Genomic DNA, 17,571 nt, shown 5'->3' with positions numbered 1-17,571 from the left:
ACCAGCCTAAATTAAAAAAAAAAGATACAACTAGCCTGTTCTATTCAGTATTATATTTTATTGCATATCTGATCTTTAATAAGTTCTTTCATTTTATTGGTCAAGTGTCGATCAACTGATATTTTAAAATTCGAAGTATTGAATGTAGCGAGTCCAATTTTCCAGTATACGAAATTCGAACCTCTAAATAATTTAGACTTATCCCCCTTTCAACAAGAGTAGACACACTGAAATGTCTCGCCTGTCCTAGTGTTCATAACTAATTTATGTTGAAAGTAAAAAAAAAAAAAAAAAATAAGTTCAAGGTCAGACGACACTATGACTGCCAGTTGGACATGTACACCTTACAGTAATTCCATACACCTAACACCTATTACTTTTAGTGTCTGAGATACGGACATGACCACGCAAACTTAGCCTTGTTCACTGATCCATGAAATGAGGTCTAGGTCAAGAGAAAACTATCTGAAAGGCACGAGGACCTTGCAAAAGAGGGACGAAAGATACCAGAGGGACAGTCAAACTCATAGATCGAAAACAAACTGACAACGCCATGGCCAAAAATAAAAAGACAAACAGACAAATAATAGTACAGATGACACAAAATAGAAAACTAAAGACTAAGCAACACGAACCCCACCAAAAACTGGGGGTGATCTCAGGTGCTCCGGAAGGGTAAGCAGATCCTGCTCCACATGTGGCACCCGTCGTGTTGCTTATGTTATTACAAATCCGGTAAATAGTTTAATTCGGTAGGTCACATTCGTGAAAAGGGAAGGGTATTGTAGTTACGACAAAAGGAACATATCTGATATCATCTGTGAAACGGTTATTCTATAACGGTCAACCAACTCGTGATTGCGTCCGTAAAATTTACGAAGGGATGATTTCAACTTCACCATTTGGAACTCTTGGTTTAATAGCTTCCTTGTGAGCAGCAATCCTCTATCAAGGAAATTATGATAGGAAATACAAGCCCGGGAATATCGTATCAATTGGGAGATATATACTCCGTATGCAGGCGCTGCTGGAATGTTGCTACATAGAAATGGAAAGTTCTCAATTGGGAAGCTGAAATCATCTCTTTTGTCGTAAAGTTTTGTTTTCAACCGACCCTCATTGTCAATTTCTAGATGTAAGTCAAGATATGAGGCAGACTTAACTGTATCTGTTGTATCCTTTATATCTAGTTCGATGGGATAAATTCGTTTAACATAGTCACCAAATTTTGTATTATTTAGTGAGAGAACATCATCTATATAGCGGAACGTAAAGTTAAAGGATATTGCTAACTTCTTATCTTTCTTCCTAAGAAGTTCCTGTATGAAGTCAGTCTCGTAATAATAAAGAAACAAGTCGGCAAGAAGAGGGGCACAATTGGTTTCCATTAGAATTCCGACAGTCTGTTGAAAAACACGTCCTCCAAACGTAACATATATGTTGTCAATCAAGAAATCAAGCATCTTGATAATGTCAGTTTCAGAGAATTTTTTGTTTGAATCAGAGTGAATTTTTACAAAGTAGGATTTATCCCCCCCCCCCCCCCCCGCCATTCTTTTTAATGAAACAAAGTAATACCAACTCTTCCAATTTGTCTTTTAGTTTGGAATGGGGAATGCTTGTGTAAAGTGTAGAAAAGTCAAATGTTTTAATACTATTGCAAGATGAGAGAGTCTTAGATTGTATACATATAGTATGTACTCTAAAGGATTTTTGGAATTTTTTAGTATCCAAGGTACGCACATACCAAATATAGTTACCTTATTACGTATAATAAGAGAAAAAGTAACATAACAAAAATAAAATCTTATTTTTTTTTAACTTTCAAGTAGTCGCTGATCCATAAATGATGTCATGGTCATCTGATAGACCGTAAGTTTGTAACATAGGCATCTATATACAATGGGGAATTATGCATGGTGTACAGATCGGATGAAAATTGTAAAACAATGCATGGCCAGTTGATCAACAAACAATTGCTAAACTGTGCATTGCGTAAATTATATAGTTTGCACAGTTTCAAAATTGTTTCAGGCCCAACCCAGCTGCATAATTTTACGTGTATATGGTTCATCATAACCTTTCAGTAAATGTGGCCGTCAGATTGACACTACAATTTTCACTTCGAGTACAAACCTTTGCACCTGGAAAAGTTTTAGAGCATAGCTGGATCTAGATATATACAATTTAAATGCGTTTTAAGTTTCAGAATATTAAAAACTTAACTTAAGAGGTTTGAGAAGCTCCCCTCAAATTTAAATGTTGTGAGTTGTATTGATTTAAATGGACAATAGATGGACAATAGACATGTACAAACAATAGGTTATTCAAACTGTGTAACTGAGTTTACCGTATCAAATAAAACTCATTTGTTTGTTTATTTTGATATCTTCTGCAGACTGGAAAAAAACGCACATCAAAATCTAGGTAAGTTTTTAATATTCTGGAACATATACTATATATAACTATAATATATCTAGGTCTAGCCATGCCTTAAAACTTTCCTTGGTGCATCGGTTTGTCTGTACTCGGAGAAGATTTTGTCCCAACGTGGTGTAAACACGGCCTTATTTTTAAATTGTGTTTGATGAACCATAAGCCATGCTAACTTTTACAATTGTTTGGTCAACTCAGCTATACATTATATATTAAGTGAATACATGTACTGCCCATGCAGTTTAACAAACAATTGCAAAACTCTGCATTACGTTAATATTAAGGCAGTGGCTATTTTGCCGGTACCGGCAAATTAGAAAATATGCTATTTTACCGGCTCTGATTAAAATATCTTTATTCAAGCCGGCAAAATAGCATATTTCTATAGAAATGGCTATTTTACCGGCACCAGCAAAATAGTGAATATGTTGCCGGAGCTGGAAAAATAGAAAATATGCCATTTTGCCAGCTCTGGGTATAAGCGAAAGCCAGGTTAAAACTTATTTCGTTTACATATATGCAATTCAAAGAACTGATTATTATTTCAAAAGCAAATTTAATTTAACATTTTTGATTTTTGAATCTATGCGATTGATTTTGTTGTATTGTACAAGTCACGGTGGACAAAAATTAGTGTGGATAGTATGATTGGGTGTTTGACAGTGTTTTATATGACAAAAGGAGTTCTATGTTTTATGTTTAATATGAAAAAGGTATTGCAGATATATTCTCTTTTCAATTTTTGTTGTTATATAGATATAGGAAGATGTGGTGTGAGTGCCAATGAGACAACTCTCCATCCAAGTTACAATTTATAATAGTAAACCATTATAGGTCAAGGTACGGCCTTCAACACGGAGCATTGGCTCACACCGAACATCAAGCTATAAAGGGCACCAAAAAATTACTAGTGTAAAACCATTCAAACGGAAAAACCAACGGTCTAATCTATATAAAAACGAGAAACGAGAAACACGTATGAACTACATAAACAGACGACAACTACTGTAATCAGATTCCTGACTTAGGACAGGTGCAAACATTTGCAGCGGGATTAAACGTTTTAATGGTACCAAACCTTCTCCCTTTTCTGAAACAATAGTATAACATCACATCATAGAAAAACACACTTTTAAAATTTCAATTGGAAGGCTTAACAATCAAAAAACGTAAATTAACATACAATGAACGAATAAATTTGACCTGTGACACCTGAATGCAAATACACAGTTAATAAAAAATTACAAGGGATAAATAATTAAAGTCAAAAGTAAATAAACAGGTTTAAACAAAGTTAAAGTATGATATCACTGTGAAATGTCAAACAATTTTTAGAAAATCATCACTTTTGAAGAAACCTGCGTCATATTATACACAGGTAAATGAAAATAATTTTGTTGTTAAGTATACTTCTTCTTCTGTGTGTATAAAATCTTCCGTTTAGGAATACCAAGAAATTTCTTTAATATCAATAAAACTAATCTAACACTTGGTACATATGGGGTGAATACCAACAATAAAACTATACAATTAGTGCTAGATAAAACTTCCTGTACAGGTCCAAGAACAGCATCTGAGGAAAAATGAAATAATTTTGATGTTCATAGTACGAAGAAGTGAAAATTTGTAGTAATTCCAAATAATCAAAGCTATTATATAGACAAGATCCATGTTAACATTAAATAACAAAAAAGCATTACAAATAGTATCAACAGGTCAAATTAAAAAGAAAGTACGATTTGAGAGTACTCGCAGTTACTGACAGCTAGTTAAAAGCCAAAACAATTAATAATAAAAAATCATGCATCAGAGACTAAAATCAACTAAAATACATCCAAGGGATTTAGTATTTTAAAGTCGTGAACAGTCAAAGAAGACAAGACTTGTGCAATGCCAAAAATAAATGTATCGACAGGTAGTAGGATAGTTAGGAATGACTATACAAATATATGTATACAAATATAAGTGATACCAGTACAGTAAGGCAGTTTTGTTGTGATATGAAAGTGTAGTAATTAACATTTACTGTTAATTCAAACAAATGAATGATAAATGTTGAACATGTACAATGAAATATAGTTTTAGAAATCAATTAGGCCAGATAGGCTTTAAAATTTTTTTTTTAACATACTGAATGACCATTTACACTCAGGACTGAGTCGTCAGTAGGCAGTACAGATGTATAAAAATAAAGTGTAATAAAACAACCTAGCATCATATTGCTAGTAGCGCGAGTAGTATTGTTTGGTAAATTTGTGCTTTTTTTTTAATTTGGCTTATGGACAAAAAATGTTTGGTTCAATACTACTTTGACAATTCCTTGTACATGAGAGTTGTCTGTCAAATCTTTATTTCACAAAGAATGAATTGCATAACAATGAACTGAGCTCAAAGCAAAGCACTTTAATAATACACTTAGACAAAGAGTTCAATCCAGTGATATACTTTGTACTACAGGTCCTTCATGAACATCCTATCGGCCAAAACCATATCTCACAAACATGCCATACTACATCGTTGGATCATTAAGTCCTGAAAAAGACATGAATTTTATTATCGTATTTTAAGTATATACACCGGTTAAAACGTTCACAAATTTGTGGTAAAATCATTCAGTATCTAGCAACTATCAATCGCTTCATGCACAAATTGATATAGGTTGAGTGCCCCTCTGTCGGAAATAAGAACATGCGTACCTCCACCTAATTTTAGTTAATTGATGAAAAAACATTCAAAACTATAAAATGTTATCTAAGACTTGTCAGTGTCTATTTACCATCACCACTGAATCAATAATATATGTATACATATATAAGACTAAAATTGACGTACATATATATAAGACTAAAACTGACATTCGGTCTTTACTCCACCTTCATTCCTCAAGTCGTGTTCAAATCTGACTTCATGATAAAATAAGATTCCATATCTACCAATGAAATACCCCTCTAATAGACTAGCCACAATGAAATGGTAGGTGGAACCTAAAAAAAAATGTTTAACGATATATTTTAAATATTGCAAATACATGCAATAATAATTCTTCTAAAAAATTCGCTATATTTTTCCTTATTTTGTCTTTTGTTCGAGACTGTATATTGACCTCTAGATGTCTTTCAATTACATCCAGTTTGGCATGGTTGATGTTTGATTGTTGTACATGTTATATATCGACGTGGGATTTATAAAAAAAGAAGATGTGGTATGATTGCCAATGAGACAACTCTCCACAAGAGACCAAATGACACAGAAATTAACAACTATAGATTTGTTTATATACATATATAACAACTATTCCCTTAAATTCAAATAAAATAGATGTAAATACGAAATTATAGGCAACCATATGCATACCACCTTCAATAAACAGCTGCGCCATGAGTGCATGATATGCCCGTCACATTTACAAAAAATAAAGTTCAATTACTTCTCAATGTCATATTAGTAATTTATGGAAAAAAAAAGAAGCTTTTTGGGGCCCTTTATAGCTTGCTGTTCGGTGTGAGCCAAGGCTCCGTGTTGGAAGACCGTACTTTGACTTATAATGGTTTACTTTTATAAATTTTGACTCGGATGGAGAGTTGTCTCATTGGCACTCATACCACATCTTCTTATATCTATTTACATCAATAGATATAAACAATTCACCAAAGATTAATGAGAATTGCTGAAAACATTGTCCAAAACTGGAAAATCCCCCCTTTTTAATATATATAACCCCATAACTTGGAAATGTAAAATGAAAAATTTATAAAATTCCAAAGGCAGCAGGGGCTAGCTTACATCACTAGATATAAACAATTCACAAATGTTTCATGAGAACTGCTGAAAGCATTTTTGAGTTATGGTCTGAAACCTGAAAAATTCCCCTTTTTTTAAGAATGAACTCGGAAATGTAAAATCTAAAATTTATAAAAAAAGAAAGGGAGCTCACATCAATAGATATAAACAATTCACCAAAGTTATATGCAATTTTTTTAAAGCGTTTTTAAGTTAATGTCTGACATGTTGACGACGGACGGACGGACAGATAGACGGACAACGGTATTCCATAATACGTCCCGTAAACAGGCCTATGAAAATGAGAAAACCCCATACTGTATATTCTGCTGTAAAAGAGCCCAACATGTTTATATTGGGATACAGTTTATATTGATATAAAGATTCGAGATTTATTAAAAAACCTTTCATGACATCATAATTATTTGCATTTGTTCTGTTGATTGATAGTGGTACATGTATGAGGACTGGGATGAAATCACTTATATATAGTTCTGATCAACAGTTTCATGGTAAATAAGTTGTAGTAGGTTGTTTGAAGTTTGCAGCATATTCAACTTTGAACATCTTTTTCAGGTCTGCAATCCATATAAAAATCAGTATATGTGGTATGATTGCCAATGAGACAACTATCCACAGATGTTCAAATAACAAAGTAATTATAGACAACCACACAGCCTTCAAAAATGAGAATAAATTGCTTCGCTGAGCGCAGCTGGATACGACCGCAGATGTCCAACCCTGAAAAGTTGGGGCCAAAATGGACACAATATTCACGCTTGATACAGGTCTGAATTTGGATTGTAACTAAATTTTTGATACATAATAGGTTTCTGACACAGAATAACTGAAGTCAAAGAACTTCAAATTGGTTATATGATTTGAATTTATATTAATTTTTTTGCTTTTGTGCAATACACTATGCTGTTGCGAATTGCCCCCCCCCCCCCCCCCCCCCAAAAAAAAAATTACCCCGGTTTTTTGCTTTTGTGCAATACACTATGCTGTTGAATATTAACCCCCAAAAAAAATATTTTAAGAAATTTTCTTTTAATTTCTGAAATCTGAAATGAGAAAAATTGTCCCCCCCCCTCCAATTTTTTTCACCTCCCCTTTTCCCTTAATCCCCAAAAAAATCTTTCCCTCAAGATAGGGTCAGTATCTCAATTCAAATTTCTAATGGAGTTTGCAACCATAATTACCCATTTAAATACCGTCATAAAAGTTTTAAAATATAAAATGACATACATAGTCATGGCTAAAATTAATATTAATTAATAGTAACTGCTAAAAATAAATTAACAGCTAATCACCTCAAGACAATCATCATTTCTTAATACATAATTAACAAGCAGTGTAAGGGAGGTAATCATACAGTGTTCTTTTAATTGATTTGGATTACCTCCCTTGCACTGCTTTTAAATTGTCTCAATTGTCCTTTAACCAATAAAAACCCTTGTTTTTCCCCTTTTTTTGCCCCTAATTACTAATTGGTTTGAGCCATAACCCCCAAAAGTCAATCCTCACCATCCCTTTGTAGTATGGAAACTTGTGGTATAATTTCAGAGAGATTCATACACTTTAACACAAGTTATTGTCTGGAAACCACAAAAATGCTTATTTGGGCCCCTTTTTGGCCCCTAATTCCCAAACAGCTGTGAAGTAGATAAAAAGAAGATGTCCGGTAGCCTTTTTAACTTATAAAAAGGGATCTGGAGGGGATTCATTACATTCGGAACAATTTTTCTAAAGGATGGATACATATAAAAATTACAATATGTAATATGATTACCAATGAGACAACTATCAACAGAGGTTCAAATGATAAAGCAATTATAGGCAACCATACAGCCTTCAAAAATAAGAAAAACTGTCCCGACATGAAAAGTATGCATCAATACAATTGAGAAGAGTAATGGCCTGATTCACAATTCCACTAATAAACAGGTTGGGAATCCCCCCCCAAATGAGGGATATTTTGCGGTTTTAAAAAAAGGAAAAAAAAGATGTAGCCTTTTTAACTTATAAAAGGGGGGGGGGGGGTTCATTTTATACTATATGAAAACAACTTTTCTAAAAGATGATTCCACTTATTTTCAATAAATAATAAATATTGAAGTCTATCTCAGGCATCTGGGAACAGACCCAACAGTATTTCTATACATGTATTAATATATTCCAAAATCTGGACAAACCTGACATCAAATGTTGTACTTGAATGACTTTAGTGGATGAGATCAAATTAAAAAGTTGCAATGGTGATATACTCCAATGGCAGTCTTTCCTGCTAAAATGTCATGTGTAAAACGTGATATACCATTTTTAGGACTATATACTGTCCTTTATATTTAGGTCATTTTGACACAGCAAGATATAAAGAAAACGTTTACCATCGGGAAATTGAGTTCTTTTTCGCAAAATAAATGCACTAAAACTAAACTTTGAATGCAAACGACCCCTAAATGGCTAACAGATATTGGTATAAAGAATAGTCCATGATTCTTGTTAAAAGTTCATGAAATGTACACTGATTCTGTCAGTTGAACGGACTAGAATGAGATAAGCTATATATATACATAAAGGTCTTTTCAACAGTTGTTGTGTAAATCAGTTGTATTTTATGGTTGACATATATATATATATATGTGTATACATATCATTGGCTTTTCTACACACTAACAGATATTGGTATAAAGAATAGTCCATGACGATTCTAGTTAAGAGTTGATGAAATGTACACCGATTCTGTCAGTTGAACGGACTATAATGAGATTAGATATATATACATAAAGGTCTTTACAGTTTTACGGTCGACGAAAGCAAGCTTGATAACGACTCCTCACACATTGTGACGTCGCTGATTACATCTCCCCAGACATTATGACGCGAGTTATGACGTTGCTGATAATGCCTGCTCTCGTATCAAAGCCGTGATACGACGGAGCGACTGAGCAGGGTGGCGTAGGGAAGGGGTGGGATATGCAGAATAAAATAAACGTATTTACACTTTTGGTATTTTCTTATTCAAACTACCGGTATATAGATTCTTTTATGTTCTAGACAGTGCACATGTTCTTTATTTTCAAAAGTAAATATTAAATTTCACTTTTCACTTTATTGTCGGTGCCGGTAAGGCTTGAATTAAGATAAGCAGGGGGTTGTTGGCCGCCGACTGAGGCCCCCAGGTAATGGCGGGAGGGGGGAGCAGGGGGTAAAGCCCCGAGCCGAAAATTGTAATATTAGTGTTCGAAATATATCTTGTTTCATCCGTTTTTGTATCATATTTACCGTTTTTTTTTATATTTACCGATGAAGAACTGCATTAGGCTATCAGAGCCGGCTGATAGATACTTGCCTCCAATTTTGTACCATCAAACATGTGTCCAATACCATTTACAGTAGGGTACATGTTTGATAGTAGAAAAAGCGGGCAAGTGTATGTGGTCAACGCTTCATTAAGATTACAAAATAACACACATTTTCAATATCTCTTCAATAAAGCCCAAAGAGTGGAATCAGTCACTATCTGTGAATGCTAGTTCGAACTTTCTTGTGCCACTTAGATCCCATCGTTTGACTACTTTCTTGAAATTGAATAATTATTTTTTTTTACTAATTTTATAAATGCATAACATCGGAATCAATAATGATACAAATTTAATACTCTCGAGCCACCTTTACCATGTTTGATTGTGCGACCGTCTTTTTTTCGCAAGCCAGGAGTACTCCAACAATACTCCATGAAAATTCATAGTATCAAGGAATCAAATTGTCAGTCTGCCAATTGCAAGGTCGGCTTCAAGTGTCCTGTCCATTTAGCATTCGAATGAAATGATCACATAACCTGCTCTCCATTATATAGCCGAAATAAAGCCCACTTGGCGTTAAACCAAACAAATCCTCCATCCATCTGAAATACATTTTTGTTTTCGAACAGCAGCTAAGTTTGTAGCAAAACATTTGAAACTACCTCAAATCTTCACTTTATTGAAAGAGAAATGCACACACATTGTGGGTGTTTTGATACTCCTGCGTGAGCTGTGAATGCTTCTTTAATAATATTGACCTGGCAAGTTGAAGAAATTGAATTCAAATTATTTAAATTTTGATTTACTTTGATAATGTGGAAAAAATCCATTATCATTTTCGCAGGAAATAAATAATTGCAGAACCAAATGTCGGTTTATTGGCGATGTTAATCAGACAGAGAGTTCAATGAAATAAAAGTACAGAAGCTGCACAACAACCTTAATTACTATTCGAAGTCTGCATTACTTATTTTTTTATATGAAAATGCAAGGATGTGTTCTACCCCTGCATGCCTAGCTTTCTCCATTTTCTTTTCTTTTCGTCTTTTTGTTTGGTTTTTTTTTTGCCATAATCTGCCTCATCAATAGTTACGGCCCTGCGAATCCGGCAGCTTTAACGGTTCATCGGTTCATTAATTAGACCACACTGCCATTACAATCTCTGTTTTAATTGGTTACTATGTTTTGGCGGTTTTTATCTAATGTTCTAATTTTTCAACTCATACCATGATGGAATTCATTCGGAAGGTCAGTTTTATTCTTTCTTTATTAATAACATAATAATGGTCTAGTAATGGTTCATTGGTGTTACTTACACACAGAATCAAAGTTTATTTTAGCAGAGACATATAGACACATACAAAAACGCTGAATGCAAACGATAAGAACCTACGAAGTCTCATAGTATAAGTCTAACCGGTCTACTCGATCCGAAACGTTGAGTCAATCAATTGGTAAATACAAGTCATATATAAACCAGACTAAATATCATAGTATAACAAATCTAAATAAGATTACTGAGTTATGAAATATGATCGTAAAATCTTCTTTTCTGATCGTAATTTTATAATGGATTGACTGTCCTTTTCGATAGTTACTAAAATATGAGACTTAGTAGGTTCTTATCGTTTGCATTCAGCGTTTTTGTATCGGATATTTTTGTTAACTATCAATGTTCGTGGTTCAGCATGGACAGTAAAAAAATATCCGATAAAAAACGTTGAATGCAAACGATATGAACCTACGAAGTCATTTATAGTAGTAGACCGGTATGAATGCTATTTTCAAAATTGTGTAAATCGATTGGAAATAACACGACATAGAAATAAATAGAAATAAGAATAGTACTATAAATGATCATATGGGTTAAATTTGAATTTTTATCATAAACAGATTTTTTTTAGTGTAAACTGATGAATTGAGCCCTTTTCAACTGATTTTTATAGCTTGTTCCTATATATGTTGAACTGTACACCACTATCCCAGGTTAGGGGGAGGGTTGGCACCTTCAAACTAGCTTAACCCTGCCACATTCTGTATGTGCCTGTCCTAAGTCAGGAGCCTATAATTCAGTAGCAGTTGGTTTTTGCTGTATATCATTTTGTTTTTTCTTTCATGGTTTTGTACCTAAATCAGGCTGTTTTCTCATTTGAAATGTTTTTTGCATTTGTCATTTCGGGGCCTTTCATATATGACTATGCAGTATGGGTTTTGCTCATTGTTGAAGGCCTTACATCAACCTATAGTTGTTAACTTCTATGTCATTTGGTCTCTGGTGGAAAGGTTGGGAACAGACCCTCTATATAATGTTTATACCTGTAAAGAGGAATAACCCTTCTGAAGAAGGATAATTATCCCTCTATGACCCTCTATAGAGGGATATGATTTTTTATATAAAAAAGAAGATGTGGTTTGATTGCCAATGAAACAACTCTCCACAAGAGTCCAAATGACACAGAAATTAACAACTATAGGTCACTGTTAGGCCTTCAAAAATGAGCAAAGCCCATATCACATAGTCAGCTATAAAAGACCCAGAATTGACAAATGTAAAACAATTCAAACAAGAAAACTAATGGCCTTATTTATATATACAAAATAATGAACGAAAAAAAACAAATATGTAACACAGCAACAAACGATAACCACTGAATTGTAGGCTCCGGACTCGAGACAGGCACATACAGAATGTGGCGGGGTTAAACTAGTTTGAAGGAGCCAACCCTCTCCTAACCTGGGACAGTGGTGTAACAGTACAAGACAAGAACAAACAATAAAAATCAGTTGAAAAAGGCTTAACCCATCAGATGGATATAAATAAAAAAACATCTAACAAAAACACAGTGGATGGGGACAGACTGCATCACAACAACAAAAATACATTAAGTAAAGATCTGAGAGTACTTGCAGTTACTGACAGCTAGGTCAAAGCCAATAACAACTAATAAAAAAAAACATGCATCTAGGACTAAATTATCAATCAGTTGATATCCAACATCCAATGGATTTAGTGTAAAGACGTCATAAACAGTCAGAGAAAATCATGACCTTGTACAATGCCAAGATACAGGATTATCATTATTAGACGGATTATAAGCAAAACATGGCAAATGTGCATTTTCTACTTATTATGGCAGTAACCTGCAACATTTGATGCACCAATTGTTGCACTTAATGTAATATGCACATGTCTAGTTTACTGCTAAACTGACTGAATATACAATCTATTGTTCATGTTAATTGAAAGCTGTGATGATCAGGTAAATTCCACTCAGTTATGCCTCAATGAACAGATTTCTACATATATGTAAGCGAATGATAATCCCTTTCTTCATGATTAAGAACAAGTGTTATCGAGTACTTACCATGAAGTAAGGGATTATCATTCTCTTGTCAGTGTAAATTAAATGTTTATAATTGATGCATAACTTCATTTTTTAGCATTTTATTTATGGGTTAGTTTTAGTGATGTAAGGACTGTCATATAGCTTGGGAGATATTTTTAAAATGCTTTATAGACATTAGGTGACACAACAGTAAAAAGAAAAGGTATGAATTGTATATGTTTCCTGATTGTGAGTATGAATGTAAATCATGAAATATTTTTGTGAGGAACTATCCTTTTTTTATTTACAGTTTAAATCAATAAATACATTTGAGTTACAACTAATTTTATTTCACAGCCAATATTTTGGTCCAGCTTTTTAAATAAAAAACTATTTCATTATGTCAGGGAAATGTTCTAATAAAATGCCTTTAAAAATTTAAATATATTCAAAACCTAAATCAGATTCCTGTTTTTTTTTATTTCTTTTATCAGAATATTGGAAATAACTATTCTTCCCAACCTGGGGTTCAGTAAGCTAAAAATTTAGGTTATTTTTTATTTTAAAAAACTTTTTTTGTATTGCTTTGATATTGTTTATTTTTTTTAGTAATTTGAAGTTATTAATATTTTCATGATAGCATTAAACGTACAAATTTTACTGCACCTGTAAACTTCAACTTATATTGATTTTTTTTTTTAACAAAACTTTTAGTTAGTTTCATTCACTGTGATAAATCCTTTCAATCTGATAAATCTGCTTCGGGGCAGTTGTAACTCATTTATAGAAACTCTTTGTTTTGAATTATAGGTTAGATAATACTTGGTCGAATATTTAAAGCCCGAGGCGTAGCCGAGGGTTTTAAATATTCATAAAACATGACCAAGTATTGTCTGACCAATTTAGAACATATTCAGACCTTCGAGTGACATAACAATATTGGCTGCTCATTGTAATAAACAAACTTTGATATTAGCTGACTTTAAGTGTTAACATGTTTAGTAAAAAGGATGTAAATCATTTAATGGTCATTTCAACAGATGGAATGAAAGAGCAATGAGATAGTTTTGTGATTACAAAAAAGGATAAATTATTCAAAAATGGAGATTGCTTCTGCTTCAGGTACAATTTAATCTTATATATCTAAAATTCCTTCATTTTAAAATGCACAAAATGTTGTATAAATAAGCTTTTCTAAAATTGTATAATTTTCAATAAGGGCAACACTTCATCAATAAATTTTAATTTTCAATCGTTTCAACTTCAGATGATTGCTCATTTTTAAAGATGAATGTATTGGTTTTTTTTTCTTTTTTTTCTCAAAAACTTTCCTTTGATTTTTTTTTATCAACAGACATTGTTTCTGAAAACATTGAATTGAGGTCTGGTATAAAAAAATGGGTTAAATATTACATGTATTTTACCTACACCTTTGCCCCCTTTTCAATTTTTTTTCAGGGGGTCTATATATGTATCATAAAATAACATTAACAATGTTGAAATCTCAACTTAGATACCAGCCCCAGCATATTTACGTCGGAACAGGTAACACATGCATTGGAAAGTATGTATATTTTTTTTTTATTTATTAATAGTTGTCTGATAGATATTAAAATAATTTGAATATGTATTACAGAAAGACGGGAGCCCAGAGAAGAAAAGTACAGTCCCAGACAGACCTGGAGATGATTTAATTGTAGATGCCTAGATGATGATGTATGTATTTTGTCGTTACAATTGTACTTAAACTGTTAATAGTTGTAAGGTAATAAAATCAGTTTTCCCTGGAGAAACAGCTTGAAAATTTATTACAAATTAGTCCAAAATTTCTTTTTCAAATTTATACTCGAATGAAAAAAAGTATACTTGTACTCCAATTTAGGATTTGAATTAAAACATGCATCACAATAATTTCTGAATTAATTATAACAGCAAATAGACTCTTAAGATTGACAATTTGGAAACCCTTTCTCTAATAGTCTCACCTGAACGAAAGTAAAGTTTCCGATTGCCAATGTTTATCTACATATTTAGTCGATTTTTTAAAAAGTAATTTGGAAAATATGACTTGATTTAGATTGTTTGAAATTCAGTTGAATTTTAATCATTTCTGTTCAAAATGTATACATCAGATTGTTTTGGTTAGCCACCAACTTCTGATAATTTGACACGCACATTAATTTCGGAAATAATGATTATATCATTAAACGGTCTTCATGACTGTTTGAAATATAGATTTAAAATGAAAATAAGTTAATGATTTACAGTCAAAAAGAGCAATTGACCAATGATGATGGCTGCCATTAATGCCAGTTTTTCTTTATAGATATTTTGAAAGAAAAAAAAATTAAAGTAGCAAATTTTTTAAGTTTTATATTTGGTTCAATATTTTTGAACTTATTTTGTTTTTGTTTCAGATACCAGCCCCAGGATATTTACATCAGGACAGGTAACATATGCATCAGAAAGTAAGTATATTTTTTTTTTATTTATTAATAGTTGTCTGATAGATATTAAAATGATTTGAATATGTATTACAGATAGACGGAAGCCCAGAGAGAAGAAGACGAAATAACACTCCTAGAGCTGGAGATGATTAATTGTAGATGCCTAGATGATGATGTATGTATTTTGTCGTTACAATTGTACTTAAACTGTTATTAGTTGTAAGGTAATAAAATCAGTTTTCCCTGGAGAAACAGCTTGAAAATTTATTACAAATTAGTCCAAAATTTCTTTTTCAAATTTATACTCGAATGAAAAAAGTATACTTGTACTCCAATTTAGGATTTGAATTAAAACATGCATCACATTAATTTCTGAATTAATTATAACAGCAAATAGTCTCTCAACATTTACAATTTGGAAACCCTTTCTCTAATAGTCTCACCTGAACAAAAGTAAAGTTTCCGATTGCCAATGTTTATCTACATATTTAGTAGATTTTTTAAAAGGTAATTTGGAAAATATGACTTGATTTAGATTGTTTGAAATTCAGTTGAATTTTAATCATTTCTGTTCAAAATGTATACATCAGATTGTTTTGGTTAGCCACCAACTTCTGATAATTTGACACGCACATTAATTTCGGAAATAATGATTATATCATTAAACGGTCTTCATGACTGTTTGAAATATAGATTTAAAATGAAAATAAGTTAATGATTTACAGTCAAAAAGAGCAATTGACCAATGATGATGGCTGCCATTAATGCCAGTTTTTCTTTATAGATATTTTGAAAGAAAAAAAAATTAAAGTAGCAAATTTTTTAAGTTTTATATTTGGTTCAATATTTTTGAACTTATTTTGTTTTTGTTTCAGATACCAGCCCCAGGATATTTACATCAGGACAGGTAACATATGCATCAGAAAGTAAGTATATTTTTTTTTTATTTATTAATAGTTGTCTGATAGATATTAAAATGATTTGAATATGTATTACAGATAGACGGAAGCCCAGAGAGAAGAAGACGAAATAACACTCCTAGAGCTGGAGATGATTAATTGTAGATGCCTAGATGATGATGTATGTATTTTGTCGTTACAATTGTACTTAAACTGTTATTAGTTGTAAGGTAATAAAATCAGTTTTCCCTGGAGAAACAGCTTGAAAATTTATTACAAATTAGTCCAAAATTTCTTTTTCAAATTTATACTCGAATGAAAAAAGTATACTTGTACTCCAATTTAGGATTTGAATTAAAACATGCATCACATTAATTTCTGAATTAATTATAACAGCAAATAGTCTCTCAACATTTACAATTTGGAAACCCTTTTTCTAATAGTCTCACATGAACGAAAGTAAAGTTTCCGATTGCCAATGTTTATCTACATATTTAGTCGATTTTTTAAAAAGTAATTTGGAAAATATGACTTGATTTAGATTGTTTGAAATTCAGTTGAATTTTAATCATTTCTGTTCAAAATGTATACATCAGATTGTTTTGGTTAGCCACCAACTTCTGATAATTTGACACGCACATTAATTTCGGAAATAATGATTATATCATTAAACAGTCTTCATGACTGTTTGAAATATAGATTTAAAATGAAAATAAGTTAATGATTTACAGTCAAAAAGAGCAATTGACCAATGATGATGGCTGCCATTAATGCCAGTTTTTCTTTATAGATATTTTGAAAGAAAAAAAAATTAAAGTAGCAAATTTTTTAAGTTTTATATTTGGTTCAATATTTTTGAACTTATTTTGTTTTTGTTTCAGATACCAGCCCCAGGATATTTACATCAGGACAGGTAACATATGCATCAGAAAGTAAGTATATTTTTTTTTTATTTATTAATAGTTGTCTGATAGATATTAAAATGATTTGAATATGTATTACAGATAGACGGAAGCCCAGAGAGAAGAAGACGAAATAACACTCCTAGAGCTGGAGATGATTAATTGTAGATGCCTAGATGATGATGTATGTATTTTGTCGTTACAATTGTACTTAAACTGTTATTAGTTGTAAGGTAATAAAATCAGTTTTCCCTGGAGAAACAGCTTGAAAATTTATTACAAATTAGTCCAAAATTTCTTTTTCAAATTTATACTCGAATGAAAAAAGTATACTTGTACTCCAATTTAGGATTTGAATTAAAACATGCATCACATTAATTTCTGAATTAATTATAACAGCAAATAGTCTCTCAACATTTACAATTTGGAAACCCTTTTTCTAATAGTCTCACATGAACGAAAGTAAAGTTTCC

At 32.1% G+C, this 17,571-nt stretch overlaps 1 long non-coding RNA gene across 35 annotated transcripts in view; it reads left to right on the top strand.

The window, feature by feature from the left end:
- The first annotated feature begins 2,383 nt into the window (after positions 1-2,383).
- Positions 2,384-17,571, top strand: part of LOC127734955 (uncharacterized) — a 42,337-nt gene continuing 27,149 nt past the window's right edge. For 27 of the 35 annotated variants that reach the window (XR_007997845.1, XR_007997843.1, XR_007997862.1 and 24 more), the window contains exons 1-2: positions 2,384-2,427; positions 14,487-14,566. This is a non-coding gene — a long non-coding RNA (uncharacterized LOC127734955). Of the gene's footprint in view, positions 2,428-14,486; positions 14,567-15,267; positions 15,473-16,172; positions 16,378-17,077; positions 17,283-17,571 lie in introns of all 35 variants that reach the window. The other 8 variants (XR_007997870.1, XR_007997877.1, XR_007997855.1 and 5 more) reach the window with 6 other exon arrangements.

This window comes from Mytilus californianus, unplaced genomic scaffold, assembly GCF_021869535.1.
Source record: "Mytilus californianus isolate M0D057914Y unplaced genomic scaffold, xbMytCali1.0.p SCAF_3, whole genome shotgun sequence".
In the NCBI taxonomy this organism is placed as follows: Eukaryota; Metazoa; Mollusca; class Bivalvia; order Mytilida; family Mytilidae; genus Mytilus; species Mytilus californianus.
Note: the sequence above shows the minus strand (reverse complement) of the source record. Positions and strands in the feature narration are given on the sequence as shown.